Here is an 11,993-nt window from a genome sequence, read left to right as displayed (position 1 = left end):
GTCTTCCAGGATTTTTATAGTTTGGAGTTTCACATTTAAGACTTTAATCTATCTTGGGTTAATTTTTCGATATGGTGCAAGGAAGGAGTCCAGTTTCAATCTTCTGCATATGGCTAGCCAGTTATCCCAGCAACATTTACTGAATAGAAAGTTCTTTCCCCATTGCTTATTTTTGTCGATGTCATCTAAGATCAGATAGTTGTAGATGTCTGACATTATTTCTGGGTTCTCTATTTTGTTTCATTTGTCCTGCTTCAGTTTTTATACCAGTTCTATTCTGTTCCATTTTGGTTACTGTAGCCCTGTAGTACAGTTTGAAGTTGATCAACGTGATTCCTCCAGCTTTGTTCTTTTGCTTAGGATTGCCTTGGATATTTGGGCTGCTTTTTGGTTTCATATATATTTTATAATTTTTTTTCTAATTCTATGAAGAATGTCAATGGTAGTTTGATAGGAATAGCATTGAATCTGTAAATTGCTTTGGGCAATATGTCTATATTTTAACAATATTGAGTCTTCTTATCCATGAACATGGAATGTTTTTCCATTTGTTTGTGATATCTCTGATTTCTTTTAGCAGTGTTTTGTAATTCACACCTTTGGCTAACCAGGGTGAAGAGCTTTGAACAGGATTAAAGCATGCAGACTGCACTTTAGTTAACACTATTTTTCTCTCAGAGTCATGCTAAACTTTCCATTTTGGGGAAGTACAAATGGTATTAGCCATCTTCACTTTTGGGGATCAACAAGGAGTTCCTCTTTCTACATCTTGTTCTGAAAGGTAAACAAAAGCTTGAGGCATATGTATCAGTACATAAACCACAGCATGAAAACCCCCAATATACACCCAGTCTGTATTTGCCTTTTGCTGTACATATCACATTCCAGATAATACCTTGGTAAAGCATTTCATGTCCTGAGTAAGTAGTACAGCTCGGCCTGTTGTAGTCATACAGACACAGATTATCTTCCATAGGCAAGATGGATAAAGGTTCCAGTTTCTCGTTTTGGATCCCATCCTTTTTTCCAAATGGCAAATCTGTTACAATAATTTCCACAGAGCCAGTCCTCAATGGCGTACTTCAAATATCCCACTGAACAGCCTCTATGGGCAAACCCCAGGACGGTTTGCCTTCTTTAATTTGTTTTCTCTTGGTCAATAAAGATTCTATGTTATTTGCTGCTCTATTCACAGCCAGTGGATTATTATCACCAGCAATATGGTAGTAGTCAGATTACTCCGTGGCTCCCTGCATTGGTATTGCCCCTCTTCCACAAATTGAAATGACTATTATATCATAAGACAGAGGATCACAGATCCAGATCCTATTATAAGCAAGAGTTGATCTAAGAATAATAGGTCCAAAATGTATGATATTACTTCAGTGGAGACTCTCTTCAGTAAATGCAATGTCCACAATAATTTCATTATCATGGATGTTTAAAAAAACTTTCATGTCAAAGTTAGTCATATCAGCCTTCCACTTAAATTAATCTTGAACAGCACCCTCAAAATGTTCTGTGGCCTCATTTGAGGTAAAGCAATATTTTCTCCTGCCCTGTTGCATGTGACTCTAAACTGTAGCTCTTGAGGCTCAGGTTCCTATTTTGAGCTTTCGTTAGTGTCATCTTTGCAAGATGCCATATAATCACCTACTAATATTGATATCTCCTCTATTAGTAGCTGGAGTTTCATAGTAATTGAAGATATATGAATCTAAAGCATTGTTAATGAATGTTTTTTAACATCTCTCTCATATATTTTGACTTCTTGCCCATTTCAATCTTACTTCACTTAAATTCTAATTTATCTTTTTCGTCGTATTTTTTTCCTTAGGACTGGCATTAATTTTTCATACTTTTAAAGGGTTTGACTGTATGAGTTTTCTGGCCAAGTCTTCAAAAAAATCCTTTAGAACTTCATCTATTGTTTATTTGAACTGGTAATCTTGAAACTCCTGAACAACCACAAATAAGATATCAATTGACCTCAGACAAAAAATTTCTGAGGTCACTTTCTGTCACTTCTACAGACTTCTGGTTCTCATGAAAGTTTACATCTAGGAATTGGTTAGGGGTTTCTTCAATATAAGACATGCTGGCAGTGCTTCCAAGATCCCTAACACTGTCCCAGACTCGGATGCATGGATGGACATGACGAGAGATGTGGGAAATATTGGTTACCAGTGCAGACCCTTTCAACTCCTGGGATTGCTTTATTAATACTTTTCAGACTGATTTGTTAGCACATATATATGCTACCAATTTTTGTATGTTGATTTTGTACCCTGCAACTCTACTGATTCATCTATTATTTGTAATATTTTGGTGGAGATTTGGGTTTTTCTAAATACAAGATAATGTCATTTGTAAATGAAGAAAATTTGATTTCTTCCTTTCTAATATTGATGTCGTGATTTTTTTTTCCTCTTGCCTAATTGCTCTGGCTAGAACTTCCTGGACCATATTGAATAAAAGCAGTGAAAGTGGGGATTCTTTTTCTTGTTCCAAATCTTAGAAGAAAGGTTTTCATTTTTCTCATTACCTGTTCTTCCATTCTCATTTTCTATTTCTCAATAGTATGATATTTGTTGTGGGCTTGTCCTACGTAGCTTTTATCATGTTAAGTTCAATTTTTGAAAGATTTTATAATATGGAAATGTTGAATTTCATTGAATGCTTTTTCAGCATCTATTGAAATAATCATATATTTTTTTACTTTTGATTCTGGTGATGTGATGTGTCATTTTTATTGACTTGCATATGTTAAACTATTCTTGTCTCCTTGAGATCAATCCTACTTAATCATGGTGAATAAACTTTTTAATGTGTTGTTGAATTCTGTTTGTTAGTATTTTGTTACTAATTTTTGCATGTAGGTTCATCACAGATACTGGCCTATCATTTTCTTTTTTTGTTGTGTTTTGATATTAGGATGATTCTTGCCTTTTAAAATGAGATTGGAAATATTATCTTCTCGTTTTTTTTTCAAATAGTTTGAATGACATAAGGGTTTTTTTTAATAGAATTCAGCAGTGAATTCATCAGGTCTTCTATTTTTCTTTGATGGAAAATTATTTTATTGCTGCTTCAATCTCATTGCTTATTTTAGATCTGTTCAGATTTCTTATTTCTTCATGGTTCAATCATTATATGTTGTGTGTGTCCAGGAGTTTATCCCATTTTTTCCAGGTTTTTCAATTTGTTGATATAAGTTGTTCCTAACAGTCTCTAATGATCTTTTGAATTTCTACGGTATGAGTTGTAATGTTTCCTTTCTTGGCTCTGATTTTATTTATTTTGATTTTCTCTCCTTTTTTACTTAATTAGCCTAGCTAATCATTTGTTGATTTTGTTTTTCTTTTCAGAAAAGCAATTTTTTCATTTGTTGACCTTTTGTGTTTTTATTAGTCTCAATTTCCTTCATTTCTGCTCTGATCTTCATTATTTATTTTCTTGTACTACTGTTAGCATTGGTTTTTTCTTGTTTTTTTAGTTCCCTTAGTTCCTTCAGGTGCAATGTTACATTGTTTATTTGGGTTCTATTTTGTGCGATATGCATTTATTGCTATAAGCATTTTTCTTAGTACTGCTTTTGCTATATCTCATAGATTTTTGTATGTTGTGTTTCCATTTTCATTTTTCTTGAAAAGTATTTTAATTTTCTTCTTAATTTATTTATCGATCCATTGGTTATTCAGGAGCATGTTGTTTAATTTTCATGTAGTTGCATAGTTTTCAAAGTTTCTTTTTTTTTTTAATTTCTAATTTTGTATCACTGTGGTTAGAACAGATTCTTGATACGATTTCACTTTTCATTCAAAGTTGTTGTGACTTCTTTTATGGCCTAAAGTATGGTTTGTCCTGAAGAATGTTCTATGTGCTAATGAGAAGAATGTATATTCTACAACAGTTGGATACAACATTTTGTAAATGTCTTTTAGGTTCATTTGGTATAGACTATAGTTTAACTCTGATGTTTTTATGTTGATGTTATGCCGAGATGATCTGTCTATTGCTAAAACTAGGGTGTTGATGTCTACTACTATTATTGGATAGCAGTCTATTTTGCCCTTTAGATGTATTAATATTAGCTTTATATACTTGGGTGCTTCAGTGTTGGGTGCATATATATTTACTATTGTTATATCGTCATGCTGAATTGACCTCCTTTTTTTTTTTTTTTTTTTTACAGTTTTTGACTTAAAGTCCATTTAGTAGAGACTCTTATAAGTATAGTTATTCCTGCTATTATTTTTTTCTATTTACATGGAAAATCTGTCCTTCTCTTCACTTTAAGTCTAGTATGTCTTTATAGGTAGAGTGAGTTTCTTTTAGGCAGCATATTGTTGGGCCTTGTTTTTAAGCCCACTCAGCCACTCTGTGTTTTAATTGAACAATTTAGTCAATTTACATTAAATGTAAATTTAAGGTTTTATACATCTCTTGCTTTCTACTTTGGAAATTGTTGAATAAATGGTTTGAAATTAATGAGGATTATAATTTGAGTTTATTTTAATTCATTTTGAAATATATTTAGAACTATCACATCTTTTATTTTTAAAAAATATTGTATTCTATTATTGTCAACATATTAGCAAATGCATTATTGTTTATTGTAATGTATATTCCAGAGTAATGCAATAAATAAGGAATAATTTTTATGGTAAATAGTAAAAAGCAAAAGGAAAAATGTTTCTGAAAGTTTAGTAAGAATAAATTTTAGAATTTAAGAAAAATAGCTATGTTTGGAAACTACTGATCCATGCTTTCAGAATTAATTTACGTTGCTAATTGATTTCTTAAGTCAATAAACGTTTTTTGACCATGTTATATATAAATTAGACCCTGAAGATACAATACCAGGCATGTTCACTACTTTCAAGAAGTTTATAATACAAGGACAAAAATCTGTGCATACCATATAGCGATTCACAGAATTGGAGGAATAAGTCAAAAGTCCCTAAAACTGAGCAGATGTTAAGAAGAAAAGCTTATTGTCATATGAGGGCATTATTTTGAACTTCCAGTAATAAATGGGAGTGAAAATTATAATTTGGCCTGCATATAATATAAGGAGGTGAGTTAACTATTAGGGAGTTTTATTTATAATTATTCTGATTACCCAGTGAGTTATAAAACATCAGGGTTGTTTCTAAATATATATTTAATCTATTAGATTATGTTGACACATGAATAGTACTTCTTTGTGAGTTTAAAAATATGCCAAACATTAAACACAGATGTGGATAAGAGTAAAATAAAAGTGGATGATTGGTGGATCATGTCATCCCTGAAAATTGAACACTAAGGATCTTTTGTAACCCTAAAAAATATTTTCCCTCCTTAAATAGAAGAATCTTCCATGTGAGTTCAATTCCATAATTTATAAATGAGATAATCTGCAAAATTTCAGTACTTTTTAGCAGTAAATATGTTTCACATTTGTTCTAACACATTGTTTCACTTCCATATTAAGTGAATTACAGGCCAGTTGTAGTGGTCCATGCCTGTAATCCCAGCCCTTTGCGAGGCCAAGGCAGGCATATCACAAAGTCAGGAGATTGAGACCATCCTGACCAACATGGTGAAAACCCGTCTCTATTAAAAATACAAAAATTAGTTGGGGGTGGTGGTGTATGGGTAATCCCAGCTACTCGGGAGGCTGAGGCAGGAGAATCACTTGAATGCAAGAGGTGGAGGCTGCAGTGAGCTGAGATTGTGCTACTGCACTCCAGCCTGGTGACAGAGCGAGACTCTGTCTCCAAAAAATATAATAAAAAATAATAATGATAATAAGTGAGTTATGAACATATTTTCAATAACATTATCATAATGCTTATTGAATGAACACACAGGTAACTTGAATCAAGAGATTTTAATCTACTCTTGTTTCCTCATGCCTGGGTTTTCACTGCTGTTTGAGACTGGCCCCACTCCTTCAACTGTCCTCTTCATTAACTTTATCTGAGAAGTCTTTCTTTCCTGCTCCCCACTTGAGATATTGAGACACAACTACAACATTCAATTTGCTGAGCTTCTTCTTAGCATTAATCCCCTCTGAATGTAGTTATACAATTCAGTTAGTTTTCTGTCATCTTGTCTTTGCAATCGTACTGATAAAGAGATTACTAAAAGTAAAACTAATATTGCCCATTATCTGTCTTGACATCCAAATTCCTTAAAGATATTTCTTTAAGAAAACACTGCATTCTTTTATTCCAGAGGATATTTATGTGTTTTTGAATACAGCAGTTTCTACATATTACAAATTAAACTAAAATATAGATGTAATATCCATTGTAAAAAATATGTGAGCTTTATCAGAGCTGATAAAAAGAGGTTAAAACCTTGAAAAATATCATAAATTCAATGCCATTATGTTGTGTTTTATAACAGAAATCTCATTTACATTGTTAAAAGAAGACTTGGTAATCTATCTTTTCCTCATTAGGCTCAGTGCATTTTGGTAGATGAAGTTTAGAAAGAGGAAGGGAGCTCAGACTAAATAGTTGGAGCCAACTAATGTACTGCCATTCTAGTCGTTATGTTAAGATACTAGTGATAGAGTATTCAATCTGTGTGTTATTAGTAGTAGTATTGGCAATGAGGACGTGTAAAGCAATAATTCTCAGCTGTGGTAAGACAGGCACAGCAGCCTTCAGAGCTACCTCATATGTGGTTCTCACATTCCCCTAAATTACCTTAACCTATAAATCACTTTTATTCATCACTTTTTTTCCCATGAATCACTGGTAAAAGCTTTGAAGAACATCCTACTACTAGGGTGAAGACAAAGCCTGGGCTGTCCCAGGCAGTTCCTCTCTAACTCAAGATGTCACATTTCTTAGGAGGCATAGGAATAAGACTTTGGTACTTTCAGGCAGTTCCATCCTATCTCAGAATATTGCATTCCCTGCACATTCTACAGTTATTCTTGAGAAGTACAATCATAAAATCATAAATAATTGGATGGGTTCAAGGCCACCTAAAGAATGGTCCTACATTTGAGAGTAGAATAATAGCTTTCCGAAACTGTTGGGGAAGAGGGTGTATAAGGAAAGCAGAGATACTAGTCAGAGGGTACAAAGTATTAGTTAGACAAGAGGAAAAAGTTCTAGTGATCTACTGCACAGCATGGTAATTATATTTAATAATAACAATATAGTGTATATTTTAAAATTACTAAAAAAGTAGATTTTTGTTGGGGTGATCAGACCCAACACCAGATCGTGGGGGTGAAGAAGTCTGGTGGAGTCAAAGGAATGAGAAAAAGACAGTTTGAGAGAGAAAGTGGGACCAGGGGGCCATCGCGAGTTTCAAGGCTACAAAGGCTATGAACTCTGGGAGCCCAAGCTATTTATTGGTGATCAAACAAAGAACAGGTGGTGAGGATGTAGGGGTTGAAAGGAAATGGTGTATCAAGTGAATGAGAAACATATGGCTACTTGAGATGACGGGAGTGCTAGAAGCAAGGAGCCAGCAAGGCAGAGACATGCAAGCCCTGCCTCAGTTTCTCTCCCAACACTCAGCTTTTCTCCCAACAATTTTAAATATTTTACCAACAAATAAATAATGATAATGAATATTATAATTAACCAGATTTAAGCATTCTACAATATATATGTATATTATAACATTATTTTAAAATATTTACAATTATTATTTGTCAATTAAAAATAAAATTAAAAAAGAAAATATGGTAATATGGTAGAAATGAAAAAGTAAACCAGACTGACATGATATCTCTCTTTAAGTAACTAATTATTTTCTATAGAAATATATATAATTACATTTGTGATAAACAATGAGATTATACCGTACAATAGGCAGGGATTATATTCTTGGGAGTTAGACTTCTCTAAGAAGGTGATTTATTAGTTGAGATAAGAAAAACAAGTAGGAATTAGATATAAAGAACAGGAGGTGATAAAAATTAGGTTTAAAAAAGGACAGCTGGTTGTTCTGTGGATGAAAGGAGTTTAGTATGTTTTCAAAACTGAGAGAAAATGGGATGGCTTTATTGTAAATATCTTGAAGACAGTGGTTCACTACAACTTGAAGAGGTGATCACAGGCAAATTCCTGCAAGACCTTATTCTCCAATCAATTGAATGTCGTTATTCTTTTGGGTATATACCCAATAATGAGATTGCTGTACCTGGGCGATAAAATATGTACACCAAACTAACATGGTGTACAATTTATCTATGGAATCAACCTGAACATGTACCCTGAAACCAAAATAAAAGTTTTTATAAAATTTGAGTGTCATTAAGGAGTTCTTTTTTTAAAATCGGGTTTGTGATCTGATCAAAATTCTATCGTAGACATCTTTGACTGCTGTGGGCATTAGGGGGTGGCAACAAAAGTGGAAGCAGATAGACTTGCACTACTGCATGGCCCCTTGTAGCAATCAGCCAGAAATCAGAAGTTCCTCTGTGTTCATACATGAAGGGCTTAAATGGAAAGAAGTACAGGTTTACTCAATCATTGCTGGAACAAAGAGGAAGAAAGTCATCACTCATGTTTTCAGTCTGCAACAACAACACGGTTGCTCTCGTGGTTCTCAGAAATTATTGTAAATCTTAAATTTCAGAGCTCAGAAATATCTCAATCTGAAGCATCAATATAAATACTCTCATCAAGTCTGATGTGAAGTCATAGTGAACCCCACTTCTGCAACTGCCTCCAAATGATGATGACCTCTATTTCTCTTCTTACTTTTAAATCTTCTCTCTCTTCTGACTTCTAAATTTTTTGTGAATGCCTCTCGTTAACTGACTTTGTCTAGAACTACAGAAGAAAGGACTCTGGGAAATGAAGTTTTCAGCTTTACCCATGAAAGTCATACGATATCTCAGGGGAGAGGTCGAGGCGATCATGAATGGACAACAGACAATATAAGAAAACCCACCCTTTTATCAGTGGAGGGTTCATACACACCCCTTTTGCCAATTTAAATTTCTCGAGTAACAGCAATTATAAAATCATTCTTCAGCCTTACACGAGGCAACTATTTCCTGTCTCTTTTATGGGATGTTATCCATTTTCTATAATAAAGACTGGATCATTCTCTCCTTCCAAAAAGGAGGGGTATTGCTCTGTATATTGTAATGTGCATCTTGGAGTGACATTCACTCCTTTTCTAGTGATGTCTCAAGATTTTTTGATACAATGTAACATAAATACTAAATTATGTGATATCTTATCTTGGATTCTCTCTAAAAGCAGAGGTTAAGACAAAGATTTGGCTGTAAGTAATTTGTTTGGGATATGCTCTAAGGAAATAAGAATGAGGCTTCTAGGAGAATGAGATAGAGGAGAAGAAAAACAAAATGTGTGTCACTGAGCTAGAAACTACCGTGGAGAACGGGAGTCACTCTCAATGGACACTCTCAGTGTCAGTGTAGATTTAATTAAAGACTCTGCTGTGGATAAAAGACTAGCATATTTTCCCACTAATTCCCATTCTCCAATTATTGAGAATAAATTTCCCTCTCTGAAAGGCAATAACGTCCTTGTATTTCCCAATGGGCCCGTTTGTGGGCCAGGTGACTTCAGAAGAAAAGTCTTTAAAGCACAACAGTGAAGAAAATGGGCAGAAACTTGAGGTGAGGTGCTTTAGCCTGCACAGGAACTTGCTAACACAGCAGAGGGAATTAGAGACCTGGGCAGAGAGTATATTGTCAAGGCACTAAAGATTCTGACACACACCACATGGACCACTCACAGCCATTCATATCTCACACTATATCAACCCAATCACCAACTTCCTCTTCCAGCCAAGACAGAATAACAGAGACCATATTTCTGATTCTACTTGAAACAAACCAAGAAAAAAATGGACAAAATATGAAGCAACAGCAGGCAATAAAGGGCAGTGATCCATGGGAGAGAGATTAGATGAGACCTATGATTGCTACAACTTACTGGCTGCAGAAAATTTCCAGGACATGAGACAGGAAGGAGCAGAACCCAGGCACAATCCTGAACACTCTGCAAGCTAAGTAGATCAAGCTGTGAGCCTGGGTAAGTCAAGGCACCTACCTAGCATTCACAGGGAGGGATACTAGGGAGGAGAGATTTCTACAGAAAGCAGACTGCAGAGATCTGTCGAGTCTCACTCAATTACTCAGTTGAGGGCTTCTTAGCACATGTGTGTAGGGAAACTAGCTGAAATTAGGGAATTCAGTGTTGATATAATGGGGATAACCATCATAAGTCTTTAAGGGTATCACTGATCTCTAAATTCCTCTATGGGTGCAGTAATGCTTCTGATTTACTCTTCCATCTGGGGAATGAAATGTCAGGTGCTGCTTCACTTAGCTCTTCTGGACATAACTGTCACAAGTTAGGGATCCTTGTGAGAGTTTAGCCAATTGCTAAGCAGACTAATACCAGTTATACATCTAAGAAAAGGGTAAATAGCCAGAGGGTAAGACCACTGGCCCATTGAACCTACTGTGAAATATACTAGAACTAGGAATCTGCTTATCACCTGACCTTCTTAAATCCTAAATCAAACAGGTCGGAAGCAAGGAGTGGTATGATAACATTTTGGAGACCTTGGTATCTGTGTCCATTCATAAAAAAAAATAGGTATTATTCTTTTTCTATTACCTTATTCTTGAGGTAAACAGTCAAGTTACAATTTTCTAGAATACATTAGAGAAATATTTATTGTACAAGAGTTTCTTGAAATAATAATCCTTTGCAGGTGATAAATGGTAGTGATCATGATTTTTCTATTGAGGGGGCAATAACAGATACTGAGTTTCTTTTGCTTGTGTAAGTTAAACTATAACGTGTCATATGAACATCTATCTTACCCCTCAGAGCACTATAGTGTACTAGTAATCACTATGGATCATTGTGGACCATGGCACCTTGGTTGCTACCCCAGCAGTTTCTCTTTGGAATATTATTCTAATTCTTCTCTGATAGGTAAGTGTACAAGATATGCATCAGGGAAGTGTGTCTAAGGCCCTCCAGGCAAGAGGAGGCTTCTGTCTTTCAGCAATGAGGTCTGTGTTGCTTGTACCAGCCCTAAGAGCTTCAGGGGATCTGTGGATTCAAATGATTCACACACAGTGATCCAAGTCTGTTCCTCATTCTCTACTAGGCCCTAGTTTCATTTTACAAGATCTGTCAAACCTCTATGTTTTAAAAAAATGCATGATTCTTTATCATTATGGTTAAATCTGCAGGCTGATTTGTAGTACTCTGCTCTATGACTGTCAAAGTTGAATGTCTCATTAAACTCTGCCACAGAGGCCTTCTGGCTTCCACGACATGCCTTGAGTTGCTATTTGGCCCACAGAAACCTTTTTATTTAAGACTTCCAAGACACACAGAAGCCAGTCAACCACTAAATCTTCGTAATTACTAGTTCCTGCATTCTGTTCAAGTGCTAAAAGTAGAGCATAACACAATCATTCCTCTTCCACCTGTGCCTCATCCCAGTCCTTCAAAAATTATAATATCGGGTTCATTATGCTGTGGTAGGCCCTGGGTTAATACTACCCTACTTTCCTTTAGCAATAAGATTTGTTGCCAACTGACAGGTAAATATCACACATTGTGGGTCTCTGGGGCCACTCTGCTATAATTGACTTTGTAACTTCTGGAAAACAAAATCTGTCAATTGCTTCTGTAGAATCTTTGTTCCAACAAGTGACTTCTTGAAATAGAAGTCTAAAGGTTAATTGGTGACAGAAAGGTATGTGATAGCCTTAAGGGCTCAACATTTTGTTGTCTTTCAAACACATCTCTTTTCTTTTTTTTTTGACTTGTGGCTTTTTTATTTATTTATTTATCTATTTATTTTTTATTATACTTTAAGTTCTAGGGTACATGTGCACCACGTGCAGGTTTGTTACATATGTATACATGTGCCATGTTGGTGTGCTGCACCCGTTAACTCGTCATTTACATTAGGTGTATCTCCTAATGCTATCCCTCCCCCCTCCCCCGACCCCACAACAGGCCCCA

The 11,993-nt window shown here is 35.1% G+C and overlaps 1 pseudogene; it reads right to left on the bottom strand.

Annotated features, from left to right (window-relative positions):
- Positions 1-742: 742 nt before the first annotated feature.
- Positions 743-11,993, bottom strand: part of LOC105500857 — a 158,328-nt pseudogene continuing 147,077 nt past the window's right edge.

This window comes from Colobus angolensis, unplaced genomic scaffold, assembly GCF_000951035.1.
Source record: "Colobus angolensis palliatus isolate OR3802 unplaced genomic scaffold, Cang.pa_1.0 Scaffold69, whole genome shotgun sequence".
Taxonomy (NCBI): domain Eukaryota; kingdom Metazoa; phylum Chordata; class Mammalia; order Primates; family Cercopithecidae; genus Colobus; species Colobus angolensis.
Note: the sequence above shows the minus strand (reverse complement) of the source record. Positions and strands in the feature narration are given on the sequence as shown.